Source organism: Ambystoma mexicanum, chromosome 8, assembly GCF_040938575.1.
Source record: "Ambystoma mexicanum isolate Mex_15411 chromosome 8, UKY_AmexF1_1, whole genome shotgun sequence".
Classification (NCBI taxonomy): Eukaryota; Metazoa; Chordata; class Amphibia; order Caudata; family Ambystomatidae; genus Ambystoma; species Ambystoma mexicanum.
In genome coordinates this window covers 717048073-717065192 of record NC_090929.1, presented here as the reverse complement: position 1 = coordinate 717065192, position 17120 = coordinate 717048073, and the positions used below count along the sequence as shown (strand labels likewise).

Here is a 17120-nt window from a genome sequence, read left to right as displayed (position 1 = left end):
AAACAAAACAAACATAGATATACTAACACCTGGAGAACTTTGCTCTCTAGATCCTGTTAATGTTTCAAGATATTTCCATCACCGCTTCATTGCTATACTACACTTTATTTGTAATAAAACTGTTCCTCCCCTCGGAGAAGTGCAACACTTCTTTTGGAGAAAAGAATACCAAGCCAGAGGAGCACCACATATCTACATGCTTTTATGAATTGAAGATGCTCCTAAATTTGGTCAAGACAGTGATGCCACTGTGTTACAGTTTATCGAAAAATATGTCACTTGTGAAATTCCATCAGAAGCAACAAATAGTGACCTTCATGCACAAATTGTACAATTTCAAAGACACAAATGCGGCAAATATTTCTGTTGCAAATACAAAAACAAAGGGAAATACTACACCAAATGGTGTTTTGGTTTCCTTAGACCAGTTACAAAAACAGGTGAAGTGAACAACTTCATGTCTTCAGTTAGACATTGGCCCTCATTACAACTTTGGCGGAGGACCATGGTGCTATTAGCACCATGGTCCATGCCGCTAAGGTTACGATTCCGCCATGGTGGATGGCGGAATTACAGCCCCATTCCAAGGTTGGCGGGGCGGTAATTCCCCATTCACCATGGCCCCTTCCCCATTCCCATTTTTGCCCCCATAGGGCATAATGGGAATGGGGAAGGCGCTAATTACGGCACCGTAAATTACGGTGCCGTAATTAGCTCCAAAGTCCCTTTGCGGGTTGGATTTTTAACGCCTGCTAAAAGCAGGCGTTAAACACCAACCCGCAAAGGGACACTTGTAATCAGGCGTTAAGGGTTAACGGCGCTGACGGCGCCGTTAAACCCTTAACGCCTGAGTTGTAATGAGGGCCATAGTGTTAAAGGTAAATCACCTAAAAATACATATTACATAAAAAGAACAGAAGAAGCAAAATATATCAATGATTATAATGCAATCATTGCCCTATTGTGGAATGCAAACATAGATGTGCAGTACATTGCAGACAATTCCACTGCAGTTGCACGATATGTTACAGCCTACTTAACAAAAGCAGAAAAACCAGAGCTTCAAGACCTCTGGAATGACCTGTCATCAGACAAAACACTGTCTCAGAAATTGTACAGCTTGGGCATAAAAATGCTCTCCCATAGAGAATGTGGCTGCTATGAAGCTGCAGATTGTTTAACTGGTACTGCTTTGTATGGAAAATCTGAAAATATAGTATGGCTAAGTCTTGGTCTTGCTAAATCTAGAAAAAGAGTTCTCAAATCATACGACGACATAGAAACAATAGCCAAAAATGATCTGAACAGCCAAGACATTTTGAAAAACAATTTAATAGACACATACTACCCAAACAGAAGTACCACTTTGGAATCCATGTGTCTATACCACATAGCCCAAAACTTCACATACAAAAATAATATAAAACACGATGAAAAAAAAGGTAGATACAGTGTTACAAATTGTGAAGGCAGCTTAGTAAAACTTACCAAACCAAGTTTAATTAATCATATCAAATTGTCATTAGAAACTCCTCAACATAAAGAACTATATTACATGTCCCTGCTACAACTTGTTAAACCATGGAGAAAAGAAGAAGAAATACTAGATAACTATGACTCCTATGAAGACGCTTTCAAAGCAAATCAAAGCACTATCACCGATGTAAACTTTACACAGTACAAAACAATGTTGCACAATGAATAGCAACACGAAGAAGAACTCAAGGCTCAACTAGATAAGTACACTCCTGACACTAATGAACCTTCTGTAACAGGAAGCCAAGAACCACTGGGACAGCCACTAATAGCAAATGAGGCAGAATTAGCTATGACAGAAGTAGAAAGCGCCATGTGTCAGTATGAGGATACAGAAGACTTAGGTACACTACAATCAAAACTAAACAATGAGCAGCATAGCATTTTTCAAGAAGTAACAAAAGAAATTGCACATGGTGTACAACATGAAAATAAAGAATGTACCTGCCAAAATTACCAACCTATACTCTTATACGTCAGTGGTGAAGCTTGTTCAGGCCAAACATTCTTAATCAAAATCATAAGCAAGTTCCTTCAACAATTGACAAACAACAAACTGTCAGCTGTTGTAACTGGCCCCACAGGTTTAGCTGCCTACAACATAGGCGATGTCGCTTTACATCGATTACTACTCCTACCAGTAGAACACCAAAACAAATTAGAATATTACAAACTTTCTACAGAAGCTGCAATGGAACTATGCAGAGTGTTAAAACAAATGAAAATGCTACTAATAGATTAAGTGAGCATGGTCTCCAGCCTAATGTTGGCTTTGATTCACCTCAGATTACAAGAAGTACTTAAAACAAACTATGAAGAGCTCTTTGGAGGAAAACACATTATTGTTTTCGGGGATCTTTTTCAATTGACACGAGCAAAAGGTGAACCAATTTTTAAAACCTTAGGACACAAACTCTGCCGGAAAACTATTGGTAGCATAGGAAATGTCAACCTTTGGCAACTTTTCCAATACAGAGAATGAACAGAAAACATGCGACAGTCTACAGAACTCACCTACGCCAACATTTTAAAAGGTATTAGAGATGGTGTACTATCTCAAGAAGCACAAGCAATATTAAAAACCCAGCACATCCATGCACTTTATGGGCATAACTTATGTGCTAATGATGTTATAGAACACTTAGCACACAATATCAATTGCATGGCCTTAATGCCAACTCTTGCAAGCTGTTCCAAATTCAATGAAACAATGTTGAAAAAAGAAATGCAACCAATAATTGAAATTTCCACAACAGACAAACTAGACGTACATGGTATGACACTACCTCTGTGTGAACAAGCCACAACAAGACTAAATACCTTAGAAAATTCTATCTCCAACAACAGCTGGTTTGGAAAAAATATTAAAATTATCCTTAAACTGTAGAGTAATGCTTAAACGTAACCTTGACATGGAGCAAGGACTAGTTAATGGAGCACTGGGTACAGTTGTTGGCTTTCAAACATACCCACGTGACAATAACATTCAGTTTGTCAATATTCTCTTTGACAAACTTTCAGAAATAAAAAGGATAGGCCGCTCAACAGCTCGATTCCTTCTCTTCGAAGACATGTATGTAAGCAAAGAACAATTTTCTCTAACTCTAGCATACACAGTCACCGTTCATAAATCACAAAGGTCTTACCCTAGACAAAGCGTTGATAGATATTGGTAACACAGTCTTTAAAGAAGGCATAAGCTACGTAGCACTATCACGCTTACGTACACTTGACGGTCTATTTCTAATCAACTTTGATACAAATAAAGTAAACGCTGGTATTCCTTGCATTTTAGAATACAATAGACTACATTCTCTATACACCCCCCATCTAAAAACATATCCTGGTCCACAAAAAAGAAAACACTGTAAAAGAAAAATAATTCAAACAGAAATGCAACAGAATCTCACTTCAAATCCTCCAAAGAGACAAAACGAAACTAATATTTCATCAATTACCACAACCAAAGAAGAACCTATCACTCAAAGTAACTCAGGTACTTCTTCAAAGAAGCAATAAAAACTCAGAAAAAATGACTTGGACACAGACCTATCTGGTCCATTCAAATTTTCAAATATAACTGGTGTAAGTTGCTATGCAAATGTAGCAATGAATATTCTATTTTAATTACCACCAAATGTTGAGAATATTTACTTAGACAGTACAGACCAATTGTGTTTGCAAATGTTAGTACTTCATAGAAACGCAACAAACAATCCTGAAAACACATATAATGTTCATGGAATAAGACAAGAATTGGACTACTGTGCTGGAACGGTGAAATTCACTATAAACTCACAAGAAGAGACACAAGAATTTCTAATGTACTTACTACAAGTACTGGAAAACAAAAACATACCTATTAATGAAATCTCCCAGATTTCATACATGTGGAAACATACATGCACTCTCTGCAACAATATGACACAGGAACAAATCCCTAATGAGTGCTTCGTGTATGTATCCATACCTAATTGTGAATCTGTTCCATTTCAGCAACTTGTACAAAATAGAATACGCCAACAGGTATCTAACTGCACCAAGATTCTTTAACCAAACAGATAAATAAATACCACTAAATTATAACAAGAAACAAACAGTTAGAAGACGCCAACAGGTATCTAACTGCCCCAAGATTTTGCAGCAACCAACCAGATAAATCAATACCACGAAATTATAACAAAAAATAAACAGTTAGAATACGCCAACAGGTATCTAATTACTCCAAAAATGTGCACCAAGCCAACAGATAGAACATTAGTCAAAAACAACAAGTGAACAGTAAAAACAAACAAATAGACTGTAGCATAACAAAAAAAGGGTTTTTTATCTAACAAACATGAGGCACAACCAATGCAGGTCACTACACTGCATATATTAAAAAGAAATGTGTATGGGGTTTGAATGTAATAATCGTACTATTATTCTAAAGCAGATTACCAGCAAATCTTACAAACACTTCTTTAATCTTTTTAAAATCAAAATTTTATAACTAATCTGTACTTAAGCATTAACAAAACTTCAATTAAAAAACTATAAACTGTTAGAATACGCCAACAGATATCTAACTGCCCCAAGATTCTATAACAACCAAACAGATAAATAAATACAACTAAATTATAACAAGAACGAAAAATAGTTAGACTACACCAACAAGTATCTAACTGCTCCAAAAATATGTAACAAACCAAGAGATAGAACATTAGCCAGAAACAACAAGTGCACGCTGAAGAATTTAGCATAACAAAAAAAGTTTTTTTTTTAATCCGACATGGATTTTTTTTCCCCACAGACCCAATTATTTGAAAAAAAAAAACAGAAAATGAGAAAATAGCACAGTAAACTGGTTTGTAATCTACTAAATATGAGGGTCAAAATGAATAAACAAGGTCTATTATTCAATGCTATAAATCCTTACAAACTACCAATACTAACATGATCTTTTCTTTTATCACAGAAATTGACAAAGAATATATGTACTGCAGTTACCAAACCAAACAGTAAGTTTATTACAATAAGTACAACTCATAAATACTGCTCCATAACACAACAACTAAAACAAACAGTGCATATAACTTCAGTCTTGAATGCATGGCCCATGCACCCAAGACTCTAGGACCTGGCCACAACCAGCGCAGCATATCACACCCATGAAAGCTTATAACTTCGATACTTATAACTTTGGTCTTGCGTAGGTCCTGGCCACAACCACCACAACATCACACCCATGCTAGCTTATAACTTCGGTACTTATAACTTCTTCGGTACTTATAACTTTGGTCTTGAACTTTGATCTTGGGTGCATGACCTTCAGCCATGCACCCAACACTCTAGGCCTTGGCCACAACCACCGCAGCATATCATACCCATAGATCACACCCATATAATCAAACATTTTAACTATGCCATATGCGCATTTTTTATGTCCGCGGACACCGTGGTTGTTCTTAGAACAGCTTCAACTTGCCTGCAAACAGTACGGACAGGTATATTATCCCTAGAATACCTCCATTTGTGTTTAATTGCAAATATCCCGGACACCGTGCGTGTTCTTAGAACAGTTTCAACTTACCTGCGAACAATACGGACAGGTATACTGTCTTTAGGACACCTCCATTTTTGTTTCATTACGTACATCCCGGACACCGTGTGTGTTCTTAGAACGCATTCAACTTCCCTGCGAACAGTACGAAAAGGTATAGTGTCCTTAGGACACCTCCATTTTCGTTTCATTACGGACATCCCGGACACCATGTGTGTTCTTAGAACAGTTTCAACTAGCCTGCATAAAGTACGGACAGGTATAATGTCCTTAGAACACCTCTATTTTCATTTAATTACGAACATCCCGGACACCGTGTATGTTCTTAGAACAGTTTGAACCTGCCTGCAAACAGTACAGACAGGTATAGTGTCCTTGAGACACCTCCATTTTCATTTGATTACTGACTATAACTTCGGTACTTATAACTTTGGTCTTGAACTTTGGTCTTGGGTGCACCCAAGACTCTAGGCCCTGTCCACAACCACCACATACACCCATAGATCACACCCATAGAATCAAACATTTTAACTATGCATATATCCTTTTTAATGACCACGGACACCATGCGTGTTCTTAGAACAGTTTCAACTTGCCTGCGAACAGTACAGACAGGTATAGTGTCCTTAGGACACCTCCATTTTTGTTTTTTTGCGGACATCCCAGACACCATGTGTGTTCTTAAAACAGTTTCAACTTGCCTGTGAACAGTACGGACAGGTATAGTGTCCTTAGGACACCTCCATTTTCATTTAATTACGGACACCCCGGACACCATGTGTGTTCTTAGAACAGTTTCACCTTGCCTGCGAACAGTACAGACAGGTATAGTGTCCTTAGGACACCTCCATTTTCATTTAATTACGGACATCCCGGACACCGTGTGTGTTCAGGGAACAGTTTCAACTTGCCTGCGAACAGTACGAACAGGAATAGTGTCCTTAGGACATCCCCATCGGGGTCGATTGCAGACATCAAGGACAGCGCGGCTGTCAGCGGACACAACGAACACAACAGCGGTGCCTACTACCTAAATAGATACAATATTTGAACCATCTCTTACTCCCCCACCATCCCCAAACAGTCTTACAAGCCAACACACTTGCCAAAATTGTATTTCCCCACCATTTGTCACTGCGCTGTTCGCGGACGTCCACGGATACAAGATAGCAGGCGTTTCCAAAAATCTCACCCACGCCATGCTCTTCACCATCCAATCGGCAGACATGCCACATGTCCGCAGACATGACGCACACCGACTAGCCAATCGGGATACTGTCCGCGGAGCGAACAGGGAAGTGTGTTCGCGGACCGAACATAGATATCACTCTTTTTTTGTGACCTACTTTTTGTTCATTTTTTTTAAAAACTACTGGACGGATTTTCACCAAATTTACAAAAGCAGGCTTTCGGGACCAAGCCACTGCTCCTGCTGCACATTTGGTGAAAATCCGTCCAGTGGTTTGGGCTGTTGGCGTGAGAATAGTTTTTTCGCTATTCAGTCTATGGTAAAAAAATAAATTTTGGGATCCCCCCTATAACTTTGCCCCCCTAGACCAAACCTCACCAAACTTTGCAAAGAAAATTCAGAGTGGAACATATACTTTCTTTGCAAAGTTTGGTGAGGATTCGTCCAGGGAGAGCAAAGTTATAAGCCGCCCAAAAAGTGCTCTTCCCATGGAAACAGCAACTTAACCATAACTACACGCCCTCTTCCGTGGCTGTGTAATATAAATATATATATATATATATATATATATATATATATATATACACACACACACACACACACACACACACTTGGGTTCTTCTTATCATGCCAGAACTTATTGAAATGAGCAACGAGCCCTGTGACTGCACGAGGTTACATGTTTGAATGAGTGTTTTGTTATTTACTCAGAAATTATAAAAATCAGTATCACACATTTTTACAAACTGTTAACTAATTCACTAAGGTGCCATCTCCCAAATTCTCTGCTTTGTGGCATTTTCTTGGAAACTAGAAACACATTTTAGGTTGTAACTTTAGTTATCAAGTTCAAATAATTATGGGAGTTGTGTTAACAGCACTGTCTCTTTATAACCTTTAGAGTGATATTTGAATGATTTCTGTGCAATGTATGGTTACTGAGAAATTCAACAAAATATGATCATCTATCTAAACTTATGGCAATCACTAGACATACAGGAATATTTTGACTTTGATTGCACATCGCATTTCATTTCCCACTTAACATGGGATCTGGACCATCTTCTTTGTTGATTCTGCCTGCAATTGATCCATTAACATTCTTTGTCCCAGAAATAATGGGTTATCTGTTGTTTATCTATGAGAGCAGCGAGGCAAGCTCCGCCTCCAGGCTCATGGGTCATTTTCTGTAACCCATCACTTATTATTTAGGTCTTGGCCCACACCACAAATCGAATTTAAATCCATGTATTTTTAAGAGTTCAACCCATTAAGGGCTGCCTTTATTTGTCCAGTTGCCAGCCCCAACCCACCATAAATTTGTTCCTGTTCACTGCTGTGGTGTCAAACAAAGTTTAAGATAGATAGAAGATAGGGAAGAGGTGTGCAGCCCTGGGTCTGTTAATCTCCTGAGACAATTACATTTTGGGCTGAACACAGTGTTTTCTCATGCTCAGAAAGCTGGTGTTTTTACATTTTCCAATTTCTTCACCCACGAGACCTTTTATGTAATGTAATCGCCTCTTGCCATCAATGTTTATCTTTACATCCTGAAATATATTCTGATTACTCTCGCAGTGGAGCTTTGTTTTCCATGTGTTCATTGTCCTAGGCTGCAAAATGCACACCTTTCTATCTCAGCTGCAGAATGTGTTTATTTCTATTTTTCCATTGTAGCTTTCTTTTTTTGATAAGTGCCTATAATTGTAGCTCTTTGTCATTTCCACACAGTGGCCATTTCATGTTTATACTCCTTCCTGCTCTGTAACAGCTTTTTGATGTGTAGCAATAGAATGAAATGCTGCCTTTTCAGTTTGAGAGTCATCTGTATGTTTTTTTTTTCACGATCCAAGACAGTATTTCTGCATTTGTAGGCACCAGTCAGCCAAATTCAGTTTCCCTATGTTTTTGTGCCATATTGAACCCGCAGATCCCCCCCTGTCCTTTATTCTTACAACATAGCTGGTGTGAAAGGGTAGGGGAGAGTGTTTTTTTTTTGTTATCACAAATCAAATTCTTTGATGGTGCACACCCCGCTATTTTCTTCCTCAGGGGGTGGGCAATCTGGTCCCCACCTTCTGATTTTGGGTTCCAAGGGTATGGAAGGGAATCCCTCCCTCTTTTCCACTTTGTTCCTTTCCAGGGTCCCAGGGGTCCTACCATGACTCTGCTTCATCTGGTCCTCAGGCTGGAAGGAAGAGGAGTTATTGTTCTAAAGCGAGGAGTAAAAAGAGTTAAGTATTTTTGTTTAAATCTCCATTTCGCTGATGACATTTCAGAACAAGACATTCATATCGCTTTTTTCACAGATAATATTCATTGATAATCATGAATTCTAAATTATCATTTGAATTTAATTATCTGTTATATATTTTAGTTTCCATACAGGGTTTTGATCTTATCTTCATTCCTCGGATGGTTCCTCAGTTCTAACTTCAGTGGACTCCTCAGTCACTAAAAAAAGCTAATTTGGAGTGCCAGGTTTTTAACTGATTGATATGGACCTATTTCTCTTCCGTCTTTTCTCCTTTTGGGATGCTGCTCTTATAGGCAGGTGATATTTTGTCCACAATTTCAAAGCTACCATGTCAAGATGGAAGACATTTCCATTCCTTGGCCTGGTTTCTCTGGAAATTGTACAGGTAATCCTTGTCACCTACCTAGTACTCCTTTTTTGTGGTTTTTTGAGTCTTAGTACCATTTAATTCCTTCTGCCAACTTCTCTATACTGTGCTGCGCATAAGCAAATGCGTGCTGAGGTGCTTTCTTAGGTTCTCAATGTACTCATGAGTGGTGGACGCATTTATCAACGTCTGCTCCTGAGTTCTATAGAGCAGATGATTAGTTAACATAATTTTTCATCTGGTCATAAACTCAAGTGGAGACATTTTTGTGCAGAAAATGGTGTAGACCTAATAGCCATCAGGACAAGCAGTAATTGAATGTCCCAACTGGGTCCAGAGTCAGCCACAAACCTCTTCAGTATGCTAACAATTGTTTTATTGTTTCTCTCGTCCCCTCCACTCGATGTCAGGTGGTAGGCGATGTGGAGTTTTCTTTTACCCACAGAATCTCCCAAATCTTGGTCATCACCTCTCTGGTAAAATGACTTCCTAGGTCTGACTCAATCCTTTACGGGAAGCTGAAACTAGAGAAGATGTGGTTGATTATTAGCATGGCAGCTGTCTTTGCCTTACAATTGGGGACAAGAAGACATTCTACCCACTTTGTAAACAAGCATGTTACAGTCAACATGTACTTGTTTCCTCTAGAGGAGCAAATCACTGGCCCGATGAAATCGACTTGCAAATCTGATCAAGGCAGTGTCATTCCCCTTTTTGTAGAGGAGCTCTGTGTGTAGGGAAAGCTGGCTGAAATTCTGCACACACGAGACACCCCTTCAAATATATGTAGAGGTCCTGGCCCATGTGTGGCCAGTATGCAACCTCTCACAAGATTTCCAATGTCGCATAAAAACCCCTTTGAATGGCAGTGGCCATTTTATGGGCATGATTCAATATCAGGCTTCGCAAGGAGGTAAGAACCACCCACTGGTCACATCCTAATAAGGATCTCTTTACCAACAAACCATCTTGGATTCGGAACCTTTTGGAAAATTTCATCAAAACCCAGAGATCCTCTTTACCGGTATAATCCGATTCTGTTAGAGGAAAACTCACAGGGTCTTCAATGTGTTGATAGGATGGCTTGATGTACGGCCATCAACTCTGACCCCTGACTACTTTGAGGTCCTATTTTGTAACCAGAAGAGGGCTCTGAGGTATCATTCACCCAGGCTTTATCAATGCCAGCCACTAGCTCTTTTTCACTGTTATTGTCACCATGGTAGGAGGACCCATCCACATAAACTGTGGGTATCCCCTGACAATTAACTTCTTCGTAGACCTCGTGTGGCAAAGTTAGGTACACTTCCATATTGTCTTTGGTCATTAGACGTTTGTCATCAAGACAGTTTTCTAGAGCACAGTCATTCAAGTCAGCCAATTCTTGCGCCAGAGGACTCTTCTTGTTTTGGCCATATCTGACCTCCACAGGAAAAGCCTTGCATGGACAGCATGCAGGAGGTACTTCTGGTATTACTTACATTCCCTGCCCATATCCATCCTGTTACTTTGTAAGTATGCAAGGTTTGGAGAGGAATCTCTACAAAGATGTGCTCCACCGGGATAAACGGATGGTAGTTTTTCAATGCCAATACCATTGCAAGGAGTGCCTTTTCACAGTCGTGGAATTATAAGGTTTTGCTCGTGTACGAAATAACTTTGTTAACTTGTGGTGCTTTTAGTACAATACCGCTGTTAGGCAGGTATCTGAATACCCAGTCTTCAGAAATACTCCTTATTCTTGATGGGGTAAGCCAAACAAGGAGCTTGGGAAGGTTTCTTTTCAGTTGTTTAACTGCCTTGTATTGTTCCAGACCCCACTTGCACTTGACTCTGGCCTTTCATAAATGGACCAAGGGCTGAGTGACATCTGCGTAGTCTTCAATGACATTTCGAATATAATGAGTGAGTCTAAGAAGGCTTCTCAGTTCTCACAGCACAGTAGGGCCTTTTAATTTCAATAAGGCTTCCACTTTCTTTGCTTGGCAGTTGAGGCCCTCAGAGGTGATTTCATGCCCTAAGAAGTTCACTCAGGTTTTATACCACTGTGCTTTCTGAAAGAATAGTTTTGCTCCGACTTTCTTCAACTTGGCCACAGCATAGCGAATTTCTGCAATATGTTCTTCCACAGTTGAGCTCTTGATCATCTACATAGGCCAGGTTTCCCCTTTCGCCCAAAATAGGCATAGCATTATGCAAGAAGATATTGAGCTAATTTCTGGCGTTTATCTATCCAATGGTTTTTTGGGATCATGTGTATTGCTGCCTCACAAAGATAAAGGAAATCTTGTATTCACGGGTACCGTGCAGTAACAGTTGGTCAAATCAATGGGTGTGCACACTTTTGACCATTGTATCTGTGCCAGCTCTTGATCGATGTAGGAAAGGGGCCATCTAGACATGTGGACCCGTTTGTTCAACTCCCTCAGGTCTGCACATAATCTCCATTGTCCATTGGGTTTTAGTATCCCCAGTACAATGTTGTTAAAGGTACTGTGGATTGGGCAAATTATCCCACGGGATTCCAAATGCTTAATCATCTCTGTGGGTGACTCCATGGACGCCGTTAAACGGTATTGTTTAACAAATACTGGAGCCATCTGTGGGACTGTGGCTATGGTGGTTGAATGGATGGCTGTAAGTCTGCAGTCAAATTAAGCTACTGAAAATATAACCTGGAAGTTCAGGAACACCTGTTTCAGCTTCTATCTTTGCACCTCAGGATCACAGGCATCAGCGAGATTGAGCCGTTCTTCGGCCATCTGCCTGAAACCTGGAAAGTCCTCAGGCTTGGCAATTTCTGCGGTATCCTCCAATTGGGGGGAGAGATCTCTTTTTATGGTGTTCACCTGGACATTATGTTACATGGATTCAAGGTAGTTATAATTAACTCTTAATACCACCTCGTCCTTCCTGATGTTACAGGTTACCTCTTGCACCCCATAAGGCATAAAGTGTACACCAAGAAATTCCGGCCACGATGGGTAAAGATCGTTTCTGGAGGAATACCATCACTGATGTTGAAACAGTAGTGAGGAATTAGCCTGATTAATTACCTAAATCACTGGAATAGTTGTTGGGCATCAACCGCCATTCCAATAGAGGTAGCCGTGGGCAAAGTGATACTTTGAGGGTCACTGGTATCCACCAATTCTCGAATGGTGTTGTGTTGTAGATCCACTCATAGTGTCAGATATCGATGTAAACATTGATGTTGGATGTAAGAGTTCAAGTTTATATGGGCATCCTTATATTTGAGGTTCTGTCCTCGCTTTATTTTGAGTGGAATTGTTAATTGTTGTACCTGTCCTGGGATGATAACCTCTTCTCCCAATTGAATTTCAACTTCATAAGGCAGTAATTGAGTTGACCACAATGCTCATCGGCATTGTCAAAGTCGATGGGGTTACCCCCAGTCATGACCATACGTTGTTATTGATCAAATCTTGACCAATTGCAAATTGATTTAGAATGTCACTACCCAAATAAAAGTGAAGGGGACAGCTCTAATGACCCAACAATGGTGTTCTACAATAGTTTTTCCAAAGGAAATAGCCTAGACTTGCTAGGCACGAAATGTTTAGAATTCCGTGTTTCCAGGTCCACTTCCATTTATCAATCAATTAAAATGTGGGAATGGTCTGATCTTTTTGGAGTTTCCTGAATAATCCTTTGCTGATTAAGCTTTTTCCATTATTCAGGCATACTCTGGTGAGTACTGGCTACTCCCACTCATTTATCTGAATGGGGAAAGACACGTTTTCACCCTTTTTCTGAATGTTGGTCAAACTTTGAGCTGGTTTTTCATCTTCCTTTTTCGGTATAAAATTTCAAAGTGTCCCCTTCCAATGTGGAATGCCACTTGCAAATGGGAGGAAGGTTTATTTTCAAGAGCTGAGAAGAGTTCCCATCAGCAGTTTGTTCTCCTATAGAGATGATGGTGATTTCTGCGGCTTGATTATTCTGAAAGTGCAATTCCAATTGATCGGTATGCCGGTCAGTAAGATGGCAGGTGCCATTCAGGCTCATATAATTTGTGCTTTTCTTTAGTTTGACGAGCCATTTAGTCAAGGTCCAGAGGACTGAGTTCACGGAGTCGATCTGAGGTGATAACCTCAGAAGGAAATCGTTCCCCAATAAACACACATGTTAACATTTCCATCCAGGGAATGACTCCCTTCAAGGTTCTCTTCCCCAAAACAAAAGTTCAAAAAAATAACCAAGTTCATTATAGCCTAAGAGGATAACCCCCTTCTCTTCATGTTGCAATCCACTCCAGGGGAAATGACTGCCTTCCCCAAGTCTTTTCCACATTCAATGTAATTCAAAATCCTAAGAACATGAATCTTCCTTGGGATTCTCTTTTCAAAGTACCAAAAATGCAATTCAAAATCCTAAGGGCATGAATCTTCCTTGTGATTTGCTGACTCAAAACACACCTGGTATACTCTCCTGCCAGGTTCTCTCATGGAGTTCCTTGATACAATTTGGGTGTGGGACCCTGACTTGCAAAACACTGGTTATACTCTCCTGTCAGGTTATCTCATATAGTTCCTTAGTACAATTTGGGTGTGCATACCAGACTTGCAAAACACTTGTTATACTCTCCTGCCAGGTTCTCTCATATAGTTCTTGATACAGTTTGGGTGTGGGTCCCAGACTCGCAAAACACCTGGTATATTCTCCTGCCAGGTTCTCTCACATAGTTCCGTAGTACAATTATGTGTCGATCCCAGACTTGCAAAAAAGCTGGTGTACTATTCTGCCAGATTCTCTGATAAAGTTCCTTGATACAATTTGGGTGCAGGTCCCAGACTTGCAAAACACCTGGTATACTCTCCTTCCAGAACTTCTGCATTGTTAAGTCACTTTGTGAACCACGGGGGCATGTGTTTTCCCCAGGTTCCATGTCTTACTGATGTACATGTATTCTCTACTTTCCCAAGTATTGGGATCATTATCAGCGATTGAACGTACCTAGGAATTGACCGTGTCTTTAGCCTTGCTTAAATGTGAATGACCTCCACTGAGAGCCTGAGACCCTCCTGTCTCTTCAGCACTCGGGGTGAGAGACTCTGGGAAGCCTCGGGAAGGGAAACCCTCTTGGGGAAGAAAATCCTTCTCCACAGTGATATTGTGGATGATAGACGGGATCAACAAAGATAGGCTTCCAGAAGTGAAGGACTGGTACTGGACTTAGAGAACAAATGTGAAAGGGTTGTAGTAGTAGGAAACTAGGCACAGAAAAAGGCTGGAAGCAGGATGACACTCTGAAGAGGCACAGGAGCGCTGCAGGGCACAGCAGGAAATACAGAGAAGAACTGAGGAGGCTCAGGATGCTGAAAGGCAGAGCGATGGCTGGAAGAAGCTCTGGAGTGCAGTAAGGTGGAGTGGAGCCTGGAAGAAGCTCTCAAGCATTATCAGACAACAGGGAGGTAAGCTTAGGAGCTAGGCAAACAAAGCAGAATCAAGGAAGAAACGGGAATGCAGGAACATGCACAGAAGGCACAGCATAAGGAGCCAAAAACTAAAAAGTAGCGTCAGGGCAACAAAACCTGAAGTTGCAACTTAAGTATCCATGGCACTGCTGACCTGATATCGGCAAGATTGCCAAATTGTTTCCGGAAGAAGAAATGAGTCGCAGTAACCTGCGTCCGCCATGTTGGGAATGGCAGTGCGGCCAACTGCGGCCACCATGTTGGATGTGGCAATGCTTCCAGCATTGCAATAGGGACCATCATGTCCCTGCACTGTAGAGGCACATGACAACCATGAAGATTAACTCTAAATACATATAGGGATGTCTCACTCCCCACTCCTGTACCACTTCTTTCAATCTCTTCACATATTTCCCCAGTGCACCATTCCTTCACCATGATCTCACAAGCCGGTTGGCCTTCTCCTGGATTTGCCTGATTTTATTCGGGTCCGGCCTCTGCCTTACTTGGAGTTTGGGTCCGTTCTCCACCTTCCTCTGAGTTTGGGCGGCTTTCCTTGAGAGTGGTTGGGTGCTTTTGTGCCCCCCCCCCACTAGAATGAAGCTCACTTTGGCTTTGTGCTTCTGAGGCTTCTCTTGCTCCTTTCTCCGGGCCTCAGTGTCTGCCAGCTGCATTTTCCTGCGCTGCCGGTGTGAAGCCTGGGATGGCTTATCTCCTTGCTGGCAATGCGTTCCTACAACAGCTCAGTCTCCTGTTGTTTTCCCGGCTCATCAGTCTGGTTAGGAGTCTTTGGGCTGGACTTCCTTCTCGTCAATTCCATTCAAAGCCCTTGGGGTTCCATCTCGGATGAGGACACCGTCGTTCTCTTGCCTGCTGCTCCCGTACCGCTCTGCACACCATTTACCATCTCCCCAGTCAGCTCCAGGGAGGGTTTCTCCCTGGCTTCCAGCTGTATGGAATTTAAACTCCCACGATGGTAAAGGAAGCTGACTTGCACAAATCAAAATAGTTAAAACACTAGACTGCTCACTTCGGGTCACCCGAGTGACCTTCACTCTTACAGTCCTCTGCTTCACCTGTGTCATTTGTGTCATTTCCCTTAATGTGAGATGTGTAAAAGTTCTGTCATCATCTTTTGCAGGATATTGTGGGACACTGTCACAGTAAACCAGAATGGCATAAGGGATTAAGGCAGTATCCTTAAAAGGAAGGGGGGGTTATAGGTTCTTGGGGTGGAAGGAAAATACCCTGTCTCATGTCTTGACTCCTCTCCCCCTCCCTGTTGACTGTCTCCCCCAGGTGGTCTGCCAGCAAATAGCCACCCCCAGGGTCAGTGTCAGGTGGTTTCTGCCATTCCTTGGCCACATAAGGGGAGTTTTACCCAGGGAAAGGGGGATGATATCACCAGATTCATCACAACAGTCTCTTCTTCAGACTGTTACCAATGTGTAATATTCCTCCTTCCAGCTAGTCTGGGGGAATCCACCCATTCATCTGTATATGTGGACATTTTTAGAATGCCCTTCCTAGGCTGAATCTTTTGATTTTCTCTTTCAGCTAGGTGGGCGAGATGATCCCTTTCAAAGATTATTTTCTGCAAGTCTAACTCTCTGATTTTCTCATCATATGGGGTTCAGGGTCAGAAGTACTCACAGGACTATTTTTGGTCTTCCATGACACACTGTGTTACATGGTACATTTCTGATTCTGCACTCTCTTTTGGTTTGTTTGAGATGCATCGGACAAGGAATGGACTGGCCTTGCCAAAGGACTGGCCTAACAACTGAAAGCAATGTCGCAGAGAACAGCAGCTCATCTGTGGAATGCCGCAGGCCTCAGAGATGGCATGAGAACAGTCCTCCCTCCTCGAGAAGTCGACAGTTCTGAAGCTGCTGGCTCAAGTCCCAAGAGTGCTAAGAGGCTGCCATGCAAAGAAAATCTGATGTTATGAAATGTACTTTATTCCCCCGGCGAAATGACCTGTTGTTATGATATGTACGGCTAATGGGAGGAGAATAATATGTAGCTTTTGCATTGTACATAAGTATGACCCTGGGGGAGCAGAGACAAATGCAGCCCTCCTAAGCACTGGTGTGTGTTAACATTACAGCGCTTTTCACCCAGCTTCTAGCCATGTGTATTATTTGTGTCTGAGTGCCGAGTGCCTGGAATGCCTGACACAGTGTGAGGGAGCTAGATGAGCACTGGTATTGTGGGGAGCAGGACAAACCAGTAACATGTGGCGCCGATCCCTGGAGCTCCCCTTCATGAAGTGCATGACTGGAGATTAC

The 17120-nt window shown here is 41.4% G+C and overlaps 1 long non-coding RNA gene across 1 annotated transcript in view; it reads left to right on the top strand.

The window, feature by feature from the left end:
- Window positions 1-16824, top strand: part of LOC138473655 (uncharacterized) — a 44737-nt gene extending 27913 nt beyond the window's left edge. The window contains exon 3 of the long non-coding RNA XR_011268831.1: window positions 16387-16824. This is a non-coding gene — a long non-coding RNA (uncharacterized lncRNA). The remainder of the gene's footprint in view (window positions 1-16386) is intronic.
- Window positions 16825-17120: the final 296 nt, after the last annotated feature.